Consider the following 22,051-nt stretch of genomic DNA (forward strand, 5'->3'; position numbering starts at 1 on the left):
GGCCAGGTTCACTTCCCATCCCTCCCCCTCAGCTCTTGGTCTTGCCATCACTTAGGATCATTCTCTTTAAAGGATTTCCTGTTTAGAAGGGTGCTGGGTTGCCTTTTCATCTTCTTGAAGATGCTTTCTCTCCAGAGTGACCAGAGTAACTTTTATCACCATCACTGGAGGGATTTAAAAGCTCTGTAGATGTGCTAGGTGGGGACACAGTTAGTAGTGGCCTTTCTGCCACTGTTAAATCAACCCATGGGTTTTCTTCCTGTATGATTTTGCTCTGCTGAGTTCTTGTACAGAAGCTGTATCTCCACTAAGTGCTTCATACAGGTTTTAAAGCAGTCCTGAGCAGGTTTTGCTATTACTTTATAGAATGAGACAGGGAAGTATCTTCACACTCACCCCTTTCCCCCCATTTCTGTACTAAGTTCAGTGAGTGCAAATGATTCACTCTGATTTGTTCTCATTCGTGCTCAAGCTGTCTTCTTCCTTTAAAAATACAATATTTCTTCTCATGTTTTCTACAAATACTGTGTCTGTGACTTCTTCCTCCAACATTCCTCATAGAGAAGTGTAGCAGCAGCTCCTGTGAAGAACAAGCATCTGAGAAGCATGAGACAAAAGGTGGGATTGTATCTGGTACCACTCTCTGCACCTCTGGGAGCCCTTGGAATAAGGGTAGAGCTCCAAGGATCCTTCAGCTGGACCTGTAAGCTTCTGGGCTGTGAAATGTAGAATGATACAGAAGCAGAAGATGGAAGATAATGACAGGGTTCCCCTCAAATGAAGGCTCTGGCTTTACACACTCAGCCTCTACGAAAAAATACAGGTAGAATTGGTTTATGGAGCAGGAAAGATGTTGATTCTTTGTCCACTTTTGAACAAAAAACTCCGAACAACGGAAGCATTCGTGTGGATTTTTATATGAGGAGATGACTTTAGTGTATTCTCAATCACAGTCTATGTGAATATTTAGTACAAAAGCAGATATTTAGGCAATGAAAGACAGTCCAAGACACTTGTAACTGTTATGATACAATGCTAGGAAAGTTACTCTCATAGTAACACAAATAGTTGTATTAAGCCTCCTGACCCAGGACTTTGGGCACCTCTGCTTTTCCATCCATAAAGCCTCCTAAATCAGTGACCTCTGGGTGTTGATGGCTTGTGTTAGGCCCTCTCTACATACCTTAGGAAATGTTGCTTGGAATATTTGTTTCAGGTTCCAGCTGCTGTGCCTGGAGATGTGAGAAGTGTGCTCAGGCTCCTTAAACCTGCAGGACCTGGGAGCTGTGCCTGTGGTGACAGCACAGACAATATTCCACATGAAACCCAAGCACTGGAGCTCCTTGGCATGAGGCACAAGCAAGCACTCGGGAGCAGTTCCAGAGCTGACTCCAGCACGTCTCCTTGTTTTGCAGCTGCTCACCAAGAGGTGGTTTGTACAAAAAAACTCAGAAGGGAAACACGTGTCCTCAGGCAAGCTGGAGATGGAAATAGTTCTCATGTGAGGATCACACACACAGGGACTGGAGGCTGCTTTGGGAGTTTCTCCAGAGACCAGAGACCTTTGCTGAAGATTGTGGGGAGCTGAGCTTTCTCCTGCCTGGAGTTTTGTGGGGGAAACAAAAAGCAGTGTCAGATGTGGAGTTCTTGCAGAGGATAATATCCTTACACATCTTCATTTCCCCAGGCTGAGAGAGGACTGCTTTTCCAAAACATGGATAAGCCAGCTATGCTACTGTACCACTTCAGTTGTTTCCAGCTATAGGCAGAGATCCAGATGCATTCTGGATCCATAAGGTGCATTCTTGATTCCAAAAGAAGGAGTCTTTCCCTTTAAGCCTGCTCATTTCTTCAATCTTAAAACAACTAACCTGAAATACTCTTATTTCTTTTAAGCTCTGCTTCTCAATTTGCTTTTGAATTGCTTTCATCTAGAGTGTGAAATTCCAAGTGACTGCAAAAAAGCTGTCTGAGGAATATTCTTGGCAGTACTGCTAGCAGAGAGTACAGGAAACCTCACAAGAGAGTTGGTTCCAGCAGCACTGCCATCCACGTTTCACACCTGCAGGGACATTCAGAGCAAATCCAAACACTGGCTTTCCCTTCAGGAGAGCCACAGTTACCCAGGACACATCCCTGGAAATGTCCAGGGCCAGGTTGTATGGGGATTGGAGCCACCTGGTGCAGTGGAAGGTGTCCCTGCCCATGGCAAGGGGTGGGTGGATGATCTGTAAGGTCTCTTCCAACCCAAACTGTTCCATGCTCCTGTGAAAACACTTGCAGGGGCCCCTTGAGCTGCTCAGCAGCTCTGCATGGGTATATTGGCCTCATCTGTGCACGAAACACATTTTCTGTTACTGGTGCAAGCTCTCGAATATCACCTGATCTGCAGTGTCCTTGAGATGGAAGGGGTCCTCAGCACCCCATTCTGGCCAGGAGATTATCTCTCTGGAGGAGACATCATGGAGGAGCCCTGAGGCTGCCCTGGACAGGCCAGGCCATGATGGCTTTGCCTTGGAAATAGAGAGGCCTTCATTGCAACAGCCCCAAGGTCTACAGGGAGTGAGAGCAACTCAGAACTGCACTGCTGCCTTCACCCTGTGCTGTGTGTTCCTGGGATGGTGCAGAGCCTCAGTTTTGCCTTGGCTAAGCCATGCTGTATAGTATTCACAGGGAACTCCTGATGAAGGAAGGAATGATGAGGAGGACTTCATTTTATTAGAAGGTTAATTAATTATTTTATTATACTATATTACACTATGTTACATTACATCTAAACTGAATCTGCCAAGCACTCAACTCTGCACACACTACACAGAATTTCATGACTGTCAGCCCACAGTCCTGACACACACACAGACACTTGGCCCTGATAGGCCAAGGAAACAAAACACCATCACTTTGGGTAAACAATCTCCATATTGCATTCTACTTTGGCACAAACACAGGCACAGCAAATGATAAGAATAATTTTGGGAAGAATTGTGCCTTGCTTTTCTCTGTGAAGAGAAATGTGGGTGTACGCTGCTGCAGCTTTGGGGCTCCTCAGCATGCCCCTGAGGGCAAGGTAACACAGGCCCTGCAGCCAGGGCTGTACCCTCACACCTGTGCTGGCATCACTGCCCTGCTCTTGGGCCTTAATCTCACCTGGCCTTCAAGTCTGCAATAGAACCAGCACTTTGTAAGCCAGTTACTTTCAGTGTTATTTTGCTTTTAGGCAGTACAGGTGTTATTTATGTATGGGTTTCACTAAATTTTCTCATTTCTCTACTGGAAATGACAGATTTTTTTCTGATCCTGGCAACTGCAATAACCACATAACCCTGAACTTGCTATTTAACCCACTGGTGTTGATTTAGGTGAAACCATCAGACAGGTCTCATACAGTTTTAAAAAATACCATTTATAGCAGTGTGTTTGTGGATACTGTGAACAGTGAGGTGTGGCAGGAAAGACTTCATCAGGAGTTTTTATGGAGGACTCTGACTTAGCATTTTCTATCATATAATATTGGAATAATACAACTTTCTTGTGGCAGATTAATTGCTGAGTAAAATTTCAGAATGGACTAAAACTGGAATACAAGTCAACTAATATGCTTCTGACAACTTTCCCAAATATATTAAACCTAAGAAAATACCTGAGGGTATTTTATATTTTATATGTTAAGGTATTTAAGATATTTTAATATTCTAAGGGTGTTTCAGGAATAGGAGATACCATTTTCTTGCAATAAATGACTTTAAAACAGAAAATAGTAATCATGTAGAAGGGCAGAGTATTAACAAATACTTGATTGCACTAAATAATCCTCTTTAAAAATTTTTCTGATTTTCCTGACCTTTTCTTTTTGTCACTTAGCTGATCTGCATGTTATGAGTTACCAGTTGAATTGGGTGTAGAAACAATTAAACCCAGTTCCCAAGTCTTGCAGAATGACTAAAGCAAAAGCAGATGATAGCTGGCAGATAGCTGTGCAATAGTATTTACTGTTCAGAAAATAATACACAGCAAGCTATGGAGGCTTCTGGGGAAAACACTGGGAAGAGGGAGTATACATTTTTTTTCCAGTTATTTTATCATCTTCCAAAAAAAACAGGTCACACACATACTATGTTTGTAGTAAGTAAAGAAAGTCCTGTATAAATGTCATCATTTTTTAAATGTCATCAAATTCAAAGAAAATTTCTTGTACCCTAATGTGCGCACACACACATGACGAAGAGCCTGCTTTTGTGGTAAATAGTAGCTTTCCTTACAGGTTTTTATTCAGTAAATGTGGAATCTCTGAATTACGCCATATTGTCAATTTACAAAACATAAAAAAATCCCTTTTGGTCTCTTAATCCACCTGCTTTGGCAGCATGCCCTGGCTGCAGAGGACTGAGTGCTCACTTCTCATGCAGGAATCACAAATTTGGTCTTATTTATTCACTTATTTCCTACACATCCTAGCCTCTTGCTTATGCTTTTTTCACAGCTGCACATTTTTCAGAGACTTCAGTGAAGTTCTTTGTCAAGTATCAGTGCAGTATGAAAATCACTGAACTGGTTAGACAGAGATATAATTTACCCAACATATTCAAGATCAAAGAGACCGAATAACCTTTTTTGCTCCCAAAGTGGATTTAACATCAGAAAGAAGGAACATATGGTTTCATCTTTTGTTAAGTTATTACTTTTATTCTTTTTCCTTTGCCTTTTTTTTCTGATGTAAAATAAATAATCCATGAAGACAATGGAAAATAACGGTGTGAGGACTGAAAACTCTTTAAGTCAAGCAACAGGCCATGGAAGCAGAGCTGTGTGGAGGTGAAGGGTACCCTCAGGACTTATTTACATGTATCTAGATAATTTATTTTTGTTTTAAGAGACTGCTTGAGTCCAATTACAGTCACTTTGCATTGATGTAAGTGTCACACTTGATTTATGTGCACAGTGATTGTACAAAACCATACCCAGGTGAGATATTGCCTGACAGTTCCCTTGGAGTTCCAGGAAAAGTTTGCTCTGTACCATTTACTTTGTTGTGACTTGGAAACTGATAGGAAGGTGCAAGTGGGACGAGTACCTGCTGTGGGCACTCTGTATCTCCTCTTCCTGATGCTGGTTGCTGGCTCTGACTTCCCACTCCAGGACTAAACCAGAGGCTTGGCAGTGTGGGAGCAAGAAGAATCCGGGTACCATGTGAAAGCAGCACCTTAATGCAGCAAAAGCCCTGAGCAGCTCCTCAGGATTTGGTGCTGTGGAGTGCAGTGGCCAAGGGAATGAGTTGGAACAGGCAGAAGTTACCCACATTCTTCTCCACCACGTGTGGTAAGTGTGTTCTAATATTGTTTTCATATATTGCATATAATGTTGTTTTCCTGGGAAGCTGTGGGAGTTGTTCGTTGGGAATGGCAATGTTTTTCAACAGTTTCTCCTTCTCAGTAGGAGAAATGCTTGGAAAAAGTTGTCCTATCCCACTGAAACCCTGAGAAATTTCCAAGCAGGTGAGATGTAGAGGCACTCACTGGGTTGTAAACTCTGATTCTGCTTTACTAAAACATTATGATATTTCTGTTCAGTGTCTACATGTGCCCAAAATGCAGTTTTAGATCTTTGAAAGATTCCATTCCTCTTCCCCCCAGCAGTACCTTAGTAGTCCCCAGGAGCAGGCTCTTCCTGCTGGCTTGGAAAGCCATTTTACCTACTGCAAACCCCAACAGCCTTTGGAATAAACAGAGCTCCCAATGAGATCTGCAGGTCTTGGAGCAGGTACAGCCTGCTGCAGGGTGACACAGTCACTCACCCGCTCACACACAGGGTGCACAGATGCACACTCACCTACAAAACCCTCCAAAATCTCCACTACTGCTCAAAACCAATCAGCGCATATGAGTAAAACTACGGGGTTTTTTCATGGCTTGGCAGAAATTGCTGTAAGGACTCTCAGCATGCAATAATATTTTCCCCTTGGAGTTTGGAGAGTAAGATTTAAGAGAGCTCAAATCCTGTATTATTCTGGGCAGCTGTAAAGGAAAGTATTTTGTATTGCTGGAATTGCTGGAGCGTGTACTTTAAATTGAAAGTGCTCACCAAACTGAAGTGGTCTAAATTGAAATTACCATGGTTGGTCACAAGCTTTAATACTTCCACTAGTTTAAACAAGAAGAGGGTAAATTAATGCTAAAAAAGCCAAGTGTAACGCATATACACTCAGTCTGCTATCTTTGCACTCTTTTAGCAGGGTGATTGTTGAACATTTTATCCATAGAAAGGGAATCAAGCCCTTGTTTCATTCCTGTAGTGTTCCAAATATTGCTTCTGCAATGATCTCTTATGTCAGTGGGACAGCTTTTGAGTTGATGTGAACTGTCCCGGGTTCCCAGGCTTTCTGGTTTTTACTGTGTTGGTGACTAAGTCATTAAAGCCTAAAGCTAAAGGGAACTTCTGTGTGTAGCCACAGAGACAACATTCAAAAATATTTATAGCCAAGAATAATGCAAAAAGAGAGAGAATGAATATACAAGTGGTGGCTTAAATGCTTTTGTTGCTTTGGTTTCTCCATTTCAGCAGCTGGTATGGCTGTTAGAGTCCTTTTACATTAAAAAGAAAGGAGAGAAAGAAGAGCAGGATATCTGGGGGGAAAATAAAAGAGAAAACAAAATTGTAGCTTTTGGGACAGTAATTATTCTTTCCAAGCACAGCAACTCAAACGGGTCATAAGTGGGTGAAATGAAGCTGTGAAGGACTCCAGCAGATACAATGTGTGCCTCTTCTGTGATTGTTGCTCTAATCTCACTGTCTGTTCTGGGGAAGTGCCCCGGATGCCGCAGTTATTGCAAGTGACAGCTGTCCTTTGGTGCTGCTCCCCCGGAATGGCTGCAGGCCATCAGGAGACCAGGTCTGCTGCTCCCAGCTCCTCCTTCTTCCCCGCTGCCTTCTCCTTCAGCTCAGAGCTTTCCTCTTCCTCTGTGTCATAGAAGGAGCACCAGTTATCTTTATCTACCCTCCAGTACAGGGAAAGTGGTAATGCTTCATGTTTCTTTCATGGCCCATCATAAATCTGTCACTTTGAAAAATAAAAAGATGGAGTTAAATTAATTACTCTATATTGATTCCACTTGGCCAGATTCATTAGGCAATGCTATCCCTGCATTAACCCCCAAATACCACTCTGGGTAAAACCTGGCAGAGAAATGCATTGGACTCATTTATATTTCATTGTTTAAGTGGTTTCCTCTGTAAATATTTCACAGATGATGTATATATTGAGGTGAATAGCGAAGCAGAAAACTTCAAAAAACCTTGACTGCAAACTTTCAGGGCTCTTGTTAGGGTAACCTTTCTTAATCAGAAAAGAACTAACAGCTCTCTCCTAGCACAAGCTGATTGGATTTTTACAAATGGTGAGTATTTACCTAAATACCAACACTTATACAAATACTTGCCATTAACAAACTGCATTAATTAGTAAATGGTTGCACACAAGACTCTGCTAGTGACTTACCTGCACACAAGTCTTATTATTCACATAAACATCTATTATTTGAACCAAAATTGAACTCCTATGCCAGGATGTAGAACAGGAGAGGTGGCCATTAATTTCTTCCATGCCTCTAATACTTGACAGCAAAAGCATTAACTTACTATTTATTTATTATTATTACTGTTCCTTTACACTTGAGCTGGTTCAGAGAGACCATTGTGCTCCAAATGTGTAAATTATGGAGAGAATGGAGATGGCTCAATGTAAGTAAAGCCATAGTAGCTCACAGAGTAGTGACCCAGGAAGAGTCTCGTGTGGTAATTGATAGCAAAACTAAACATTAGACCTGTAATCATGCAGGGGCCATCAAAATTAATTGTATTTGAGTGCAAATTGTTGCAAAGCTTAATCTCTTCAGGGGAGGATTTGTGCAAGTGCAGTATCCTTCAGGGAACCATGCAAATCTGCATTGCAATGGCCTTTTTTCCTGAGGTTTCCTCAGGGATCACAGAGAATTTATAGGGAGGCTGCATTTTTTTGTAGTCACACTGCCTTTACCAGCTGCACGAATTCTTCCTTGAATGACTACATTCCACAAGAGCTATTACAGAAAATGATGAGATTCTTATTTTCATTGCCTGTAGTTGTTCTGCAGAGACAACTTTTCTCTAACAATACCCAGAGAATGCAGGTTCCAGGAGGGAGAAGAGCCTGCATGTTTATCCTTTCCACTGAGGGTGTTTGGAAAACAGTGTTACATCTGCAGGCACATTGTATGCAACTGAAGGGGAACAGTGGTTGTGATTGCAAAAGAAGTATTAAAAAGAGCCTTGACTTGTTGTGTGGGACTGGATACCCAAGGCCACATAGACCAGAGATTTAATTCCTGCTTTTATCTCTTCTTGTATTGCTGCCTGGGAATTCATTACCTTCATCGATACAGAAAAATAAGCTCTTTTATTTTAAAGCAACAGCACAGTAAAAGAAAGCAAATCGTGACCTCATTTGTTGGTAGCAGTGGTGAGATGAACTGCAGCTCTGACCTATTTCTCCAGAGTTACAATTATCTGCAGTAATGGTACCATTTTGCTTCTTAAATCCTGGATTATTGTCATTTGAGATTTAGAGAAGTTACTCTCTCTCTCTGCTTACAGACCTTGGTCCTTCATGGGCAAGCCAGCATGAGGGATGAATGAATACACATGAGGGAGCAAAGACAAGGCAGGGGATCAAGCCAGAAGGATTTGGTAATTTTCATTTTAATATTTTAGATATATATAATTTAAGAAGTTGTCTGTGTAATCAATATAATTTTATTTCCACGTATATATAAAATATATGTTTATTTTAGTATATATATATATATGTATATATACACATGAAAAAATGTACTTCCCTATCCATGTGTGTCCCCACATGGAATGATTTAAACCAGGGTCACATGGTGAGGGATCTGGGTTTTGTTCGCTTGTCTGGCAAACTCCACTTTGCTGAGACATGATCAGCCTCTCTGTGCACCATGGGAGTGATAAATATAAAAGACTTGAAGAAATCAAGTTCTTAGGTATTCAGAACCAAACCCCTTGGCAACTGAAGTTGACACAGCTGCCTTTAAATCAATTTAATACTTGCTTAAATCAATGGAAGGAAAGTGAATTTCATTGTGTGAGGATCTGGTATTTATATTCTGATTTCATTTTTTATTTATTAGCAGTGTGTACAACCTTGAAGAACAAGCTTTTTTTTCCCCCTGAGTTTTGCATGTATCTGTATCACCAAAACGAGCAGAAAATATGTTCATATGTTTTCCTCAAGTCAAATTTCCATGGTAAATTTTCAGCCTTCAGAATATACCATAGATTCAGTGGGTTCTTGGCCATGGCTGTATTTGGTAAAAGCTGAATTCGATGGCCTTGAAGGTTTTTTCCAGTCCCAGTGATTCCACAATTCCACAGGTTTTGTTGTTTCACCACTCAGGGTGCTGTGAGCAGCATTTGCAGCAGCGTTGTGTTGGTACCAAACACAGAAATCATGAGTCAGGTTCTCACCCAGCACAGGACCAGCTCTAAAACCTGATATTTTAGCAAGAAAAAACCCAACAGACCAAACCAACCAAACCAACTCATGTCTCTTTATTTACCACTGCTTTGTACCACATCTTCAGCTTTGTCCCAGCCCATAAACACAAAACACATAACTCCAGGACTCTTTCACAGTTATGTGCCACATGCTAGAAACTGAATTCCCTGTTGTCACCAAGAGCAGTGCACAGACCATTCAGGCTATGGATTTCACAGCAGTTTCACTTACTTTATTCAATCCTGCTGGTTTTCCTGCCTTCAGTCGAACAGGAAATCGTTTCCTTTTTGGTCCCAGATGTGATCTGTAGAAGGTGATCACATAAAATGGCTGCTCAGGGCTGGCTTTTCCTCCAGAGCCTTTCATCTGGAGGGTATCATTGTGTTGGGTATTATCATCTGTGTCAGGGGGATGCCACAAGCACCACCCATGGAATATGTAGATTTTGAGGAGCTCTGCCTGCAGGAGGCCGAGGTCAGGCAAGGATGAGTAAACTGCTCTTTGTGAGGGGCCTTGTGTGTTTGGATTCCTGTGAAAAGTCAGGAAGTTTTTTGGGGGAAATGGTGCTGGCTGAGGGTTTGAGGGAGACATTCATGGCTGACACACAGGCTCAGCCTCTGCCGGCCTCGGACAGGGATGCAGGGAGAGCGCAAGGGTTTGGTAGAAAACAGGAGGTGCTTGGGCTGAGGCAGCTGACAAAGCTGAAAAATTGCTGCTGTTGTTTAAATTACTGTAACAAATTTTAAATCTTTCCCATCCAGGTAGAAAAGAAGGGATTGACATTGGCACTGATGGGAAGGAGACACTGCCGTGGTTTGCCCAAAAATGAGACAGAACATTCTCTTTCCTCCTGAGGGATATGCATTGGAAACAGGCAAAAGGTGGGTGCCTCAAAGTCACAAGAGAGGTTTGCTGTAAAAATGAGAACACACATTAAAATCTCCAGCACTAACTCTAAGAGTAAATCAAACATTTTCCTCATTCCCTAAACACAGCAACTCAGCAAATGCATCCAAAAAGGCAGATGAATAATCAAGCCAGTGTTGGTTTACAGATGTCCAGGGAATTTCAGGTACTCTTGGAATTCTGTGGCTCCTAACATGGCAGTAATGTGCATTTCTTACATAGGACTTTCTTTAGAATTCTCTTCTTCTTTTTGTCTAAATTTTTTTTTTTTTTGTGATAGAAGGGTATGTACATTAAGATACCTTCCACTATATGATCAGGTTGTTATGGGTATTATCATAATTAATTATTTTAATTCCCCTTAAACTATGTAACTAGTTTCAAGGTCAAGAAAATTAATAAATGGCCAATACCTAACAATTACCCAGTATATATTGAAATAAAATTCCTGAGAAGATCAAAAGTTGGTTATTAAGATTTCACAATGGATAAGAATCACTAGCCATGCAATAATCTAAAACATACAGACAAAAATATGTGTCTTTTAGTGTAGCTGTAATAGAAGTACTAGTTGCCTTTTACATGATTCAGTGTTTAATATTAAAATTTCTAGACTTTACGTCAAATCCTGGATTATGAAGAGTATCCCATAGATATTTTTCAGCTGTTTATCTCTACTTTGCTACAATTGTAGTAACAGAAATTTGTTGCTAAGAAAAACATAAATACATTTGGTACAATGTAGCTTGTTTGCGTTTTATACTGTTATTAAAACTTAGAGATTTGTTGTGACATCGCTGCATCTTAAAACAAAAACAGATGAACTTTATAGAGTAGTAAAGAGTTGATCAATTTTGAGTCAGGTTTGAAAGTAAGAAATTTTGGCCAAAATAGGAGAAGGTTTTAAATGCTGATTAAAACCAAATATGTTTAGAATCTGCATCCAGCTCTGCCCTCTCCTCTCTTTTTCCATGCTACCTCAAATGTTAGTCTAGGAAGAACTGGAAATAAAATTTCTCTTCGCCATCTGTTATGTGATATTTGGAATAAGTCCTTATTTGACTAGTAATGAGAGAATTAGGACCAGTTGGGCTATAAATCATTACCCTCAAATTTACAAATCTGGTACATTTTTAAAGATAAAACAGATAATGCCCTATGTGGAAAGGGCCACGTCCCCCAAGAAACAGAGGCTGTTCCAAGCATTCAAGTACCAAACAGATGGAGGAGCCTTTTAAGGGAATATACATAGGGGAAAAAATGCTGAGGAGTACAAGGTAAGAGGAGCTCAACAGGAACACAGAAAGGGTTAATGACCCAGGGATTATCTGTTTCAAAACTACATGGAAGACACAACTAGGAAGAAAAGGCTTCTCCTAACACAAACATCCAGTGAGGAAATAGCATACAGCAACATGGGATTATCCCCCAAAAGATGAAATTGGAAAGGATTTCCCATCCTAATTACATCAACTTTATAAGGATCAAGTTTAGACAAAATATCCCAAAGCTGACTTGACAACTTCACAGAGGAAGGAGAAAATCCAAAACAGACCCAGATGTTGCATGTTACGGGCGACTTGATATGAATGAGTCATAGACATTATGTAAGCAAGGACAGGGAAGGAGCAGGGGAAGGTCACCCAGGAGCTCCCTGTTGTGCTAGGCACTGGGAAAACACAGAGCACGAGAGGAGCCCAAGCTCTGAATCAAAGCTGGAGAAGTGCAGAATGCTGGGTTCAAGGGGGTGTGCCTGGGAAGGGGTTTTGCCATGCACTGGGAAGCTAGTGAGAGAGGAAGAGAAGTCTGGGACCACCACAGAGCTCTGGTGAGGAAGGGCTGTGAGAATGGCAGAGCAAGGCAGAAGGGAATAGCTGGTCACGCAGGGCTGGGGATAGTGTGCTCATGAGCTTCCCCTGGGGATGTGTGGTGATGAGGAAGGGAAGTGCTGCTGGTGGCAATATTGTGTTAATCCAGTGCTGGTTTTAGGGGTTTGTGGTGCTGTGGTACATCAGAAGGTGATGGCTAGGCAGATGAGGAGATACATTCTCTTTTTTGGGGCAGAAATATAGGTGGTAGGTTTCGCTGACTGCAGCAGATTGTGCTTTCAACAAACGGGAACAGCCTTCGGGTAAGAAAGCTGTGAATAATTTCTGTGTCTGTTTCTGCATGCTGTGTCAGTTGCTCATAGGAGATCATTAACATGCCTCAACACTATCACATCTGAAGGTTTTACTGTGAAGGTCCCCTCCAAATCCCCACTTCCCACATGTTGTCATTTATATTGCAAAGGTTTCATATTGCTAGATTTGCATACCTCCTTGATGTTTCTGGTAGGCAGCTCCTCGAAGCACTGACTCCTCCTTCTTCTCACAGCAGCCAACTAACTCCAGTTCCCCTCAACCAACCAACCCACTCTTTTATAGCACTCTTCTTACTGGCTACAGCTGCAGCCTGTTAAAGTCGGGCCTGCTCCTAATCTCTAATAATTGGCTCAGCTGCAACTCCTTAAAGGGTAAGATTACTTTCTATACTACCTTTATTTTCTTACATTGTATCCCCCTACGCACACACACCTAGGGCACAGGAATTTCTTTGTGTGTAGGAGTGCAGCAGGCCCCCTGGCCATAAGAGGTAAGTGTGTACAATCTGTTACTGTATATGAGATACACTCTGTACCCCATGGGAGTGGAAATGGAAGGTGGTTTTTCTCCAGACATCCAAAGGGAACATTCTGACTCAGCCATGGCTCTCCTCTTTCCATCCTTCCTAAGGATTTTATTTGCTTGCCCCCTGGAGAAAAGGAATAGGTAAGAAAAGCCTAATTGAGGCAAGATTAATACAGTTCCACTGAGAATAAGGGAAAGATTTATTCTCTTCCTCCCTTCTATACGTGTCTTGCTGTGGACTCTGCCTCGCCCAACATATGTACCTTTATTCATTTACTTCCTGCTGGTCACCTGGGAGAAGCCTTTCTCCTGGAATTTATTGCCTTGGCTGCTTTGTTTCTGTCCATGCTCACAGTAAGATGTAGTGAATGCTCATGTATTTGTCTTATTCTCAGATGTGACTGAAAGGACTATGTGACTATGCTGAAAAGTATGTACTTTTGGCTTGGTGCAGCCAGGAGTTACCGTAAAGAAAATGTTAGAGAAACTGGAGCCTCTGAGCTGGCAAGAAATCTAAAGCTGTGAAAGAGTGGGCCCCAGAGGAGCTGCTGAAATAAAGCATCAGGTTCTGTAGGAATGGGCAGCCTTGGGATGGTGCTCCATGCTTTTCTTGCTCTGAGCCGGCTCTCACCTTGGGCTGACAGTGTTGGCAGGTGCTGGAGGAAGGAAATGCTTCCTTTAAATACCTGCTTGATGAAAGGCTGGAGAAGAGACCAGGGGAACATGGGAGCACAATTTAATTGATGTGTAATTGACTCGGGCAAGGGGAAGGAGGATGGGCCAAGCCATGTGTGCTGTGTGTTCTTGCTAAGCTTGTCCTTGAGACTGGCAGACAGAAAGTCCTTTACAGCTCTTTCTGGAAAGAACAGGTTTGAAGGTTAGCCTGTGGCATCACTGTAATATTTTACCCAGAAAAGAAGCATCTTTACCCAACTGTCAGACTCTCAAACCTATCACTGGCATTAATAACCTTCAAACAGGCCTTTTTCCCCAACAGCTGCATTTACTGAAATTGTCTATACTTTTCTATATTCAAAATGTCATTTTCATTTTTACTTTTCAATAGAGGAAGGCAGCTGTCCTTTGCTTCTTCATGTACAACCTGTCCTTGACATTTTACCACTTCACATCTTGCCAAACACAAAACTCCTGAAACAAAGGGCTTTTGGGGTGCTGTGAGTGATGCTCCTGCTACCCAAACTGCTCCAAAGCTGCCACGGACAGCATGGGGACCAAAGGTACATTTGAAAAGCTCTCAGTGTTTCAGCTCTGCTTGCCAAATGAATCTTTCCACACCTTTTGCTTCCCTTTCTTTAAAGTGAAAGTTTTCACTTAGAGTCACTGCTGTCACCTTTTCCTTCTTCTCTTAGCCCATGCCTGGGAATGAAGGGAATGCTGTTGAACAGAGCAAGGAAATGAAAACAGCAATATTTATCTTGCTGTACTGTGGCTTTCATTTCCTTCAAAGCCAGGCTGCTTTTTAACCTGCAGTTCCCTTTTTGAGCCCAGGCTTGTGGTTTTGGGGGCATCTACTCAAAGTGTTTTTATTAAGTTCTCAATTGTCACTTCCTTCAGTTTAATTCTATTTTCTCTCACACCTCGTGTTGTTTAAAATTGGTTTTGGCTTGTGGAACTGTCTCTTAAACACCAACTAAAATATACTGTTATTTAGTGCTGGAAATGGCTTCTTGTGTTTGGGGACTTCTCTGTAATTTGTAGAAATCCTGAGGCTGTTTCAGCAGTAGAGGCCTGAGGCTGCCATCAAACTACAGGTTTCTTCCTCCACTTAGTGCTCAAGGATGTTCTTGTTGAAGAAACTGAGGGTCAATTCCTCTTTGTGCTTCAATTTGTAGAGCTTTGTTCAAGACAGCGAGTGTCCAGTTTGTTGTCATCATGATTACCCACGTTTTTTATATTTACTGATGTTACTTCCCTTTTACCCATTTGCTTCTGGCTCCAAGCAGTGATTTAATATTTAATTTATAAAGAACAAAACCAACCAAACCAACCCCCAAACACCACGAGATGCCAGTGCTGGTAGCTCAGATGGATACAGGCTAAACAATATAAAATTCCTTGTGTTATTATTTCTCCACTGCAATAGACTTAAATGACATCTTTCCTTTTGTTAAGCAGCTCCTTGAAATTTCTCTTGCCATCTTGACTACTGCTAAGTTATTTTTGCCTTCTCTTTCCTGTATTTACTTTTCCCTTCTGTGTCAGTTTAAGGGTCTCCTTACCAGTGTAAGCCAAGGGTCTCCTTACCCTTGGCTCACCACAGCATGAGAACTATCCAAGATGCCTTTAACCGTTTTACACAGCCAGTGGGGCACTTGTGGATTTCCTCTTTTCCTGTTTCTAGAATTTCTTTTAGGATCCTGAAACCAAGCCAGGGGAGCAAACTGGGCTTGTGCATCTCTTCACTGCATTCAGAACTCCCATTAGTCAGTTGATATGTGCACTGAACTAATTTTCTACCATTTATTTGTTTCCCTGTGTGAGCACACTGATCACATTTAATGCCTTTTTGGGGAAGGGAAATGAGATGGTAATTTGGGAGTTATTTCTGAATGATGATGTTCATTTTAAATAAGAAAACTCTGTTGCTGCAAGGCACTAACAATTGTTTTCATGTCAGGAATAGTCAGTAGTATTTTAAAATGATTTCCACTGATCCATCTCCAAATGAAGAAGTGCCATTTCTCCTCTCAATCTGAGATCAATGCAGAGAATTTATCTTAATCTCTTTATCTGAGCCATCCATCCTCCCAGACTAATAGTTGCAATCAGGCAGTGGGCAGGCCACAGATAGCAGCGCTGGGAGGTTGTGGTGACTGTGAGTTAGCAATTTCGCAGCAATTTTACTGCAAGACAGGTCACCAAGAGACATTTTAACCTCAGCAATTATTTTTCACAATGCCAATGACATCATGAAAGGAGCCAGAAACAAATTCCTTTGGACAATTATAAGCAGAGATTGCTCTTGACCCTGATATTTATGGGGTGCCAACCATCAGGAGAGGTTATATGGGTCTCCAGAGCAACCCTGCCAAAACCTCAGAGAAGTTCCAAAATGGAAATAATTCCTCATTTCAGTGTGTATGGCTAATTGTTTTTCCTGAAAGAAAAGCTCACATTTGGCAGGATCCTTTGTAACAAGAAGATAGCAAAGGTTGTAAATCCCTGGACAGCTATTACTGCACAATCAGATGTGGTAACTCATATCTATCTCCCCTGGAAACACAGTAATGTGCTGCTAAAGTCAGGGAAAAATGGGATTTGGGGCCTTTATGAGCTGTACAGAGAATCCTTAGACTGTTTTTAAGAAATAGAGCAGTATGATATTGATCAGTGTATGTATGTGCAATATGTGTGCAGTGGAGTGGTCTGCAAGTTTGCTACATAGAATGCATTTTTTAAAACACAATAGCGACAGAAACACAACTGTTTCCCACAGAAACAAATTATTTCTATCACTGTATACAAATGAGCACAGGTAAGAGGAAAAATGTTGATAAATCAAATATCTGGTGTACCCTACTCAACCAGTGTTCCAACCCAAACTTTCTCTTCTCTCATGGACAGGGAAGGAGTCTCCTCTTTTGGATAAAATCCCAGTTAAATCTTGGCTGTCTCTAGTTGGGTGTCTGAGCATCTAGTTTCCTTATCACTTGGAAGCAACTATTTAGAGATGGGCTTGACTTTGTCTTACTCAGATGATGGGTAATGGGACTTGTGGTGTCAGAATTTATCACAGTAGATATAGTATTTTTTTTTTCTATTTTAAGCAAGCATAGAGAAGGGCTGATGAGATGTCCCGCAAATAATAATTATAATCTGATTTAGACATTTAATTTTAAGTAATGGGTAGAAGTTGGCTTTACCATATTTAAAAAAGAGGAAGTCCAACCTGAAAAGCTGCCAGGGGGATGGAACAGCCTGATCTGAACAGCTCTGAGCAGCCATTCAAAGATGACAGGGAAAAGAAAAACCTGTCTTCTGATCAGAGTCCGAAACCAAGGACCAAGAGAGGATGCAGCTACACTCTGAACACACAAATGGTATTAACAGCATTTGGGGACAAGCTTAATGGAAATTAAAGGATAACAGTGGAGCTGAACAAATGACTCCAAGCTGAAAATGGCTATGTATGGGCTGGCTACCAGCAAAGTTTTCTAACTGATAATGTTGTATTGGCTTGGAGTAGAATTTGAATCTGATTAGCAGAGCAAGGCAAGAGGGGAAGCTGCCCATAATATAGATGGCTGATATGGCCCAGAAACATCCTTCTGGTCCTATATGTTCAATTCCTGTATGCCTACAAAAAAGACAAGGCCTGTGGGGAGGCTGACCTGCAAAGGAATCAAGTGAAAAAATGGGAAAGAAAACCAAGTAGCTCGTAAATTCCTTGCTGAGATTTTCTGTTGCCTCAAATGTTGGCATTCACATTGCAGTTCCATAGATTCCACCCTTTCTGTTCCTATCAATCTGTTGAAAAAGTGAATTTGCAAATGCTCAGTTAGGCACATGCATCTGTAAACTAATTAAAGACGGGACAGCGAGCAAAGTCATCTTCACTAGTCCAGGATCTCCTGTGGAGCCCTTTCATTCCCTATTACTGTTTTCCTGAATGACCTCTTCAGTTTTCATGATACCCAGGTAGTTGCCAGGCTCTCAGGTAACCTGTCCAGACAGCCTGGGCTGGAAAGGCAGCAGTCAATGCCAGGCAGGGCTGAGCCCAGGCCCCCCTAACCCAGCAGCTCCTTGGGGTGAGCTCATTACCTGCTGGCAGTGCTGGCACACTGTCAGGGCTGTCACAGCCAGGGGTTCAGCAGGTGCCTGTGCCTGTCTCCCTGCACACACCAGCCCAGCTCTCTGTGCAGGCACCTCTGAAAACTCCTGGAGAAGAGCAGCTACTCATGTCTCAGCATTCCATTCTTACCTCCTGTTCAGTCATTATGCAAATGGGGAGGTACTTCTACCTTCAATCTCCCCAGTTCCTTGTTACTCCATTCACTTAGCTTAGTGTAACCTCAATTTTCAACTTGAGAAAGATTTCAGCTGACAGGCATTATTTATAATGCTTATAACTTCAACTGTGGCATTTGCTTATAAATTATTTGTATAAAAGCATATGCTTTCCTTTTATAGAGACACAGGAGATAATTCCATTAGCAGTAGTTCAGTTATTAAACATATTCATCCACCTTAAAAAAGAGTCTGAAAGGCAGAGCAAATGCACTTTACTGAGGAAAAATGTTTGGGACTGATATTCAAAATCCCTGCTTGCTAAGAAAAGCACAGTATGAGAAAGTGTCTCAACCACGTCTTTTTCACACCAGAAACTTGTAATGTTTCTAGGGGCTCCCCAAAACTGGCATAATTAAGAAAACCCCAGTGCATTACTTGTACTTGATGATTTTAATACTTTTAACTTCTTTTTTTTCCTTTGAAAAAAGATGAGTAAACCTTGACTGCAGGTAGAGCAGAGAACTGCATAGAACCACTTCATTTTAATCATTTAGAAAATACCTTTTCCTCATATCAGAGGGCTTCAAGGTCAAGTAGATGTCTTATTTTTCAGCTGAGATTGGGAAGGTGATGAAAGAAACAATACAACCAGAACCCTGTCTCCATAATCTGAAGTAAAGAAGAAATCTTACATCGTGGATAAACTCATTTTTCTGCTGATGATGGATGAAGGGTGAGTTTATGCATGAGCTATTGCTGTTTATAGTTCCAGGGATGCTAAATTACAAATGCAGATGAGGGCTGTGTTTTAACACTTGGGAAACAGCTTTCTGAACCCTTTGGCAGGGCTGTTGAACTAAACACAAAGCTTTTATCTCTCTGAATCTCTCAGGGCATATTAATCCTTCACTTAGAGGTTTGTCAGATGAAAAGCTCTTTGAATGGTTTGATATTTTTTTGATTGCAGCTGGATTGTATTGGTGCTGGGTACAGATCACATAAAGCCAGAGTCAGGAGTCCCAGAAAGCTTCTGCTGGGAGAGACCAGGGCTGGAGGGACTGGTGATTTGACAGCCCTGTGTTTCTTATGCTCTTAGGCTCGTTGGATCCTACAAATCCTTACTTACCAAGCAATCTTCTCCCATGTAAGTAGCTTTGAGCACTCAGGAAATACAGGAATCTTTATCTGAGCATCAGAGCCACATTTGCTATGAAACAAAATAGGTCACAGTCATTTTTCTTTCACTCTACAGGCTTTCACTCTACAGACCCACACCGAAGGTGAGCTAGTTTGTGGGGTTAGAGGGGAAGCCTGCTTTTCTATGCCAAGTCTTTTGCCAGCCATTCTTAAAACTGATCCTAGCCTGTTATTCTACACAGAAAGGACACTCATTTTTTCAGCAAAGTGGGAGAATAGCAGCCTAATTTAATGCAATCCCTGCAATATCTCTTTTGAAGCTCAGACAGGATTCAGAGATGTTCAGCCTGTTCCAGTTCTGAATGTCTTACTGAGTTTTGAAAAACTATTACTCAAATTTTCCTTTGATTTTAACTTAGTTTTTTTCCCCATTTTTCTATAAAATTTGTCAAAACTGTTATAAATGATCAAATCTGTAACCAAATTTATAAAAATTTAACAGAGATTTATTAGATCGAATGACAAAAAAAAATAGAGAATTTTGAAATCCCACCACAGCCAAGACAGCGTCAGCCCCGGGTGCAGCTGCTGGGTGACCTTGGGTTCCTGCTGACAGAGTGACAGCGTTCCCCCTAAGGTTCACCCGGAGTGCTCTTCGCAGTCAGCTTATATACAGTTTATTCTGCCTGAGGCAGAGATGACCACATATTTCTTTGTGTCTCCTTGCATGTCCATACATGTGCAGAAACAGACAAAGACAGTGTCCAAGACCCAGACAAGTGTCTGAATACCCAGGCAGAAGATGTATTCACATGGAGTAGGTGATGCCAGCTCCTTGAGTACTGTAGATTTAATCAGTCCAGGTGCATGGTCTTGTGAGCTTCTTGAGACATTCCATTAATCATCTCCAGGAAGACCCAGATGATATCTTCCAAATGCTGGTGCCAGAGGAAACCCCCTCTGATAGTTCCAGTCTGTCCTATTCAGATCTGGTATTGTCTCCGCAGTTGTCTGGGAATCGGTTACAATGTGCATAACTCCGTTCCAGGTCAGAGCGACTGCAAACGTAGCTGGTGGCCCAGGGCTTCCCCATTCATAGGGTAACAGGTTCAATATTATCTTAACGCTGTCCGGGAATTGGTTATAATGTGAATAGAATGCTGTTCCCGGCCAGAGTGGTTACAAACATAGGTTTGATTTTCTCCTAATATTTTATACATACATATATCTATGTCTACAGCATCAATTATCTCTATCATATATAGCAAAACCAAGGCAATATCTTTGAAAGTGTTTTCAGAAATAAAACTCGGTTGTTGTTTTCTACCTAGTTCTGAAATCAAGCAGACAGAAATACCCACTCCTATCTACCTAATTAAGGTGTCCAGGGCATCTACACTGGAGCGTGGACACTTGCATGTATATACCTAGCAAAAACTAACAGTAAGGTTAGGACTAAGTCTTTTGTCCTTGGGTGTGTATGGCAGCCATCTTGACATCTTCAGTCTCATGCTTTTTATAAGCTACAAGAACGTAAAATTTGGTGGGTGATTGGTTGATGATTTGTGATCATGGTGACTCTGGAAATCTCTCTCCTGTTGGTTTTCTTTTCCCCAGGGAGGACATACAACTGTAGGACAACTACAGAGGTCTGAAGGACAATTATGTCAACAAGGAAGCAATGCAGGAACAGAAACCTGAATCAATATTCAGTCAGACCCTTTAATTATGCAGCTCATTTTGTACCAATGTAAGTAAATCCTTAATTCTGAAGCAACTTGTGCCTCCGGGAAAGGAGTGCAAGAGCCTGTGGTATCCCCAGAGACAGCCCCTGATGGGGAAATCATGATACAGTCAAGAGAGGTAAAACCTTAACCAGTCTGGAACTGAGGAGCAGTGGAGGCACCCAAGGAGAAGAGAATATGGACCTCAGGAGAAGAAATTATTTTAGAGACATGTGTATATATATAGAGAGAGGGAGATTTGACCCATGTTTTTATCAGGTGAGAGATGCAATACAAAAGGAAGTCACTGTGGTAAAGAATGTAAGGTTGTCATCAGGCCACAGAAAATCTCTTCACAAATTCTTTATTTCCACGTTGGAGTTCAGGAACAGAGGAATGTAAGATCAAACCAGCTCACATGCTGCAACACTTAAAGTAGCCTATTTTAAAAATAGAAATCAGATCTGATCTCTCTTTGGAAGTAACAAAAAGTATTGTGCAGAAAGTTACAGGAAGTTCTGGATCAGATTATGTGGTCAGCAGCCTAAGTGGCTTAAAATGATCAAAACTGCAGTAAAAAAAAATCTTTCAAAAGACTGTTCAGATTGCTCTGGGTATTTTTGTTTGAGTGGTCACAGCATGAGCAACACCCAGCCCAGAGCAGCTGAAATGGAGGAGCAGGGCAGCACACGGTGGGGTGAAACACCACTGTCACTGGAGAGTGAATTACAGCCTGTCAGTCAGTGAAAGGTGACACCAAATTACAGACACTGTGCCAAAGAAAAAGACTCCAAGGGGCTCCTTGGAACCCACCTTGGTGGGAACTGTGTCTCTGTCTGGGATGCACACAGGATGTCCTCACTGCCTTGAAGGGGTGGTTCCCGGGGCTGAGCATCTCCTGGGAGTCAGGAAAAGCAGAGAGAAGTGCAAGAGGCAGCAGCCTGGCAGCTAATAAACATCACGTTACTCTGCATCTCATAAATCTCCACCAAGTCCATTTATTCTCCTCTGAGAATGAGTAACTAATGAGAAGCCTCCTCTTGCCAGTTATTGTAGCACTGCACAGAGCGGGTTGGATGTGGAGCAGCTGAACA

General features: G+C 41.8%; 2 long non-coding RNA genes across 2 annotated transcripts; both read left to right on the top strand.

Moving 5' to 3' along the window:
• Positions 1–5,031: 5,031 nt before the first annotated feature.
• Positions 5,032–10,442, top strand: LOC139592580 (uncharacterized). The gene is made up of 3 exons (XR_011680046.1): positions 5,032–5,316; positions 8,626–8,718; positions 10,312–10,442. It is a non-coding gene; the product is annotated as an uncharacterized lncRNA (long non-coding RNA).
• A 2,391-nt stretch (positions 10,443–12,833) lies between these two features.
• On the top strand, positions 12,834–21,232 carry LOC139591966 (uncharacterized). Its single transcript, XR_011679819.1, has 3 exons — positions 12,834–12,971; positions 18,710–18,829; positions 20,851–21,232. It is a non-coding gene; the product is annotated as an uncharacterized lncRNA (long non-coding RNA).
• Positions 21,233–22,051: the final 819 nt, after the last annotated feature.

Source organism: Agelaius tricolor, unplaced genomic scaffold, assembly GCF_023055355.1.
Source record: "Agelaius tricolor isolate 1412-34295 unplaced genomic scaffold, bAgeTri1.0.p SCAF_8, whole genome shotgun sequence".
NCBI classification, from domain to species: Eukaryota; Metazoa; Chordata; class Aves; order Passeriformes; family Icteridae; genus Agelaius; species Agelaius tricolor.